This window comes from Chiloscyllium plagiosum, unplaced genomic scaffold (genome assembly GCF_037043375.1).
Source record: "Chiloscyllium plagiosum isolate Xiang-an unplaced genomic scaffold, Cpla_swu_hap1 HiC_scaffold_10, whole genome shotgun sequence".
Lineage (NCBI taxonomy): Eukaryota > Metazoa > Chordata > Chondrichthyes > Orectolobiformes > Hemiscylliidae > Chiloscyllium > Chiloscyllium plagiosum.
In genome coordinates this window covers 106333979-106338281 of record NW_028270148.1, presented here as the reverse complement: position 1 = coordinate 106338281, position 4303 = coordinate 106333979, and positions in this window count along the sequence as shown.

The window sequence follows — 4303 nt, the reverse complement described above, 5'->3', positions numbered from 1 at the left end:
TTAGCTTTTCTAAATAATTATTTAGTCCAACATGCAGTCCTTTTTCATGAACTACATGTATGGAAAATTTGATTCAATGTTCAAAAACACTTGCTGTCCCTCGTTACAGCCATAATTGTTTCTTTCACTCAAACTTGAAAGTTCAGATATGGTAAACATTCAGTGTCTACACTCAGTGTTCAAAAGTGAATTTTTTTAATATAAATTTTGCATGTATTGAGGATGTGCTTTGATTGCAAAGACTTGACAGGCCCTTAAACTGTAACAGAACTATTTATATATTCTAAATATTCTTCAGTTCAAACCACATTGTCTTAAATTTGCCATGGTAAAATAAAAGTTGATTTTTCTTTTGCTTATAACATTAAAATATCAACAATGAAATATAATGAACTCCATTGAAATTTGTACCTCAAACCAACATCCCCAGTCAAACATGCAGCCATACTTTGAACTCTCCTCATGTTTTACTCCATTGTACTCCCCTATTATTTAGATTTTTCCAAATGTTTCCTCACCATCTGTTCTTACTGGTTTGTCCTGCAGTAATACTGAGTTCACCAGATCTTTTAGTTTGTTTGGATTGAGTTGTTCCTGCTAAATGTCCTCTTATTTCCCCAATTTAGTCTTTCTAGAGTGTATTGGGCTTCTTTAATCTTCCCTTGCATTTCATTCCCATTACATTGGGATTTTATTCCTTTCTCATTTAATCTTCTATTCTTTTTTGACTTGTGGTGACCCAAAATTGTATTTTGTAGTTTTCTGACCTGGCTGTGCATTCTATTGATTGAATATTTAATCCTGGACCAGATGAGAAATCTTTGTGATCTTGGAAAAGGTCACCAAATTATACTATGATCTGGTTAACACCATTTCCCTTTATTTTTCAAGCAGACCATGACGACTTCCAAAGAACTTGGATGAAAGCAATAGAACTCCTCAAATTCGAGCAAATAACAATACTGTACAAACTAGAACTACCAATACAATCCACCAGAACCTGTGCCGTTTCTTTCTAACACCCACAGTTAACTTGTATATATGGGTATGTACTATGATAAAACATTCTACAGTGTACACAACTTGATAAATGTAGTCAAAACAGATTCCTTGAATTTCTCAGCAGCTGTCTCCAATTGTTAGTGTCGCTGATCATCAAATGTCATTGACTTTACAAGAGATTGCAATTCCTCATTTTTACTGATTTGGCATTAATTCCATTTCAAGTGCTATTTCATCATGGATTATCTGAACGAATGTTGTTCTTCGAGCTTATCACCCTCCTGTTATAGATCTGCACTGTGAAATTCCAAACATAACTCCTGCTCTTCACCAGCAGCTGGGTACTCGCAACCAGGTATGTCCCTGGTTTCGTCCCTAAGCTCTAATCTGCTCAGTTGTATGAAGCAAATATTGCTTGTCGGCATTTCAACCTTCCTGCGCTCAGCTGCACTGAAGTTCTAATGTTTCCAAGCTCTTCTCAGCTTCTGTGTTGCTGGAAAAGCGCAGCAGGTCAGGCAGCATCCAAGGAACAGGAGAATTGACGTTTCGGGCATAAGCCCTTCTTCAGGAATCCTGTTCTTTGGATGCTGCCTTACCTGCGCTTTTCCAGCAACACATTTTCAGCTCTGATCTCCAGCATCTGCAGTCCTCACTTTCTGCTCTTCTCAGCTTCTCCAACACAGACATCTACTTCAAACCTGCCAATTCCCACTACTACCTGGACTACACCACTGCCATATCTGCTCCCAGGAGGAGCACTTCCACTCCAGGACATCCCAGATGGCCTCCTATTTCAAAGACTGCAATTTCCACTCCCACATAATGAGCAATGCCGTCCCATGCATCTCCACTTCCTGCACCTCTGCCCTTGAACCCCACCCCTCCAACTGCAACAAGACTAGAACTCCCCGGTCCTCACCTTCCACTCCACTAATCTCCAGATACAGTGCATTATCCTCTACCATTTCTACCACCTACAATCAGACCTCACCACCAGAGAGAGATTTCCCTCCCACCCCATCTGCATTCCACAGAGACCATTCCCTATGTGACTCTCCAATTAGGTGCACACCCCACCAGCCCACCCTCCACTCCTGGCACTGTCCCTTATTGCCGCAAGTGATGTAAAACCTGCGCTCACCCCCTCCCCCCCAAAATCTCTGTTCAAGGCCCCAAAGGATCCTTCCACATCCAGCAGAGATTTTCCTGCATATCCATACACCTCATCTACTCTCTGTTGCTCTCAATGTGGTCTTTTCTACATTGAAGAGACAGGATGCCAACTCGTGGAATATTTCAGGGAACATTTCTGGGTCACACGCATCAAACAACCCCACTGCCCTGTGGCTGACCACTCCCCCTCCCACTCTGCCAAGGACATTAAAGTCTTGGGTTGCCACCTCCACCAAATCCATGCCACCCACCAACAGAGGAAGAAAGCCTCATCTTTCGTCTCGGGACCCTCCAACCATGCCGCATCAACGTCGACTTCACCAGTTTTGTTATCTCCCTTCCCCGTACCTCATTCCAAACCCAACCCTCCAAGTCAGTACTGCTCCTTGACCTGTCCCACTTGTCCATCTTCCTTCCCACCTATCTGTTCTGACCTATCACCACCATCCCCCACCTGTATCTACCTTTTTCTCCCACCCTCACCCTCGTATTTATCTATCGGCTCCCCCTTCCTCACATACCTGATGAAGGGCTTATGCCCAAAACATCAACACTCTTATTGGACACTCTCTGACCTGCTGTGCTTTTCCAGTGCCATGCTTTTCGACTCTGATCTGCAGTCCTCACTTTCTCCCTACTTCACAGTTAGGGTTACTGGGAGCTAAATAAATGCTTTTATCATCATCCCTGCACGAGAGTTAACATTTTAAAAAATAAATTAGTACCTTTTTGTAGGTTATACAGTTTGTTCTATTTATATTAACATGTTGCATTTTTGTTTTTTAATATCCATATTAGAACTGAATCTGGTACTGCTCAGTTTACCAACATAATATTATTTACTCTATCTATTGCATGATTGTTATATATTACTACCTATGGTTTTAATCATGTTCATATGTTTGTTGGTATGGATCCCTCAGTGGATTTTTTGGGGGGATAAAAGCCCAACCTGAATTTATCATTGTAATTGACATTGTACATGTAGTACAGAATTTTTAAGGAAGGTTGCATTTCACTCAGTAATATAAGTCACATCCCTGTTGGGGAAGGATGGGAAGTGGTGAGAGGAAGGAGGTGGTCACCCTATTCAGTTGTGTGCACTGATGCTAGAGTAAATGCTGACCTCTGCTGATTTAGCAGGGCCAGCTTGTTTAAATCTATGATCTGTGCAGTAACTTGAGATTTACGCAAAGGTGTAGATTGAGACCATGCAGCTCCTAAAGATGCCATTGCTGCAATTTCAAGTAACGTGACTCCAGTCTTTAGAAATACAGAAAGCAATTTGTGTAATTGCTGTATTTCAGTGAAAGATGAAAAAGATGCCAGGGTTTCTTGGAAGAGGTAAACCTCTGATCCTGTGCATGTAATTGGAAATATGTGATTGTGAGAGGAAGCTTGAGCCAACTGGTCTACAAGATCACCTTCCCTGGAGGAGAGCATTTCATAGTGTGATAGCTAAACTAAGCATTATCTACACTATCTGGAAGTATGGGTGAGTTGAGACTGTACTACAATGTATAAATGATAGCTCTTTAAAGTTCCTCAATTTTCATTATTTCTGTAATGTGGGAACTGAGAACAGTGCACTTTTGAGGTCAGATAAGCAATTACAAAAAGGATTTGCCTATCCAAAATGGATGCTTATAAAATTTGTCACAAGCCTAGAAGATTAAGTATTCAACTGCATCCTTAGATTAAATATGGACCTAAAGTAGCTTTGTGCTTGAAAATGTACATAGGAAGACAATTCCCAAAACAAATTTATGCACAACAATTTCCCAGGTCTCAGCATTTGATCAGTTCAAATGCTGTACTTTACTCAGGACATGAAAAACAGCTCTGCAGTGTATTGAAGTGTTAATTCTATAACAGTGAGAACAGTAGAAAATGAGTGAAAAACATCTGCATCTGAACAGAGGTGATAAATTGAAGTTTGTTCTCTCATCTACAATACCACCACCATCTTTTTTAATTTCTTAAAAACAGGCTGTTCACTACTGCCTAACTATAGAAAGATATGTATTATTGGGATCAATTGAGATTTTAATTATGCATTAAACCCAGATGGGTGGGCAAGTTGTTTGCTGGCCACCTAACTTCTCATTCTCAATGAAAACTTAAGGAG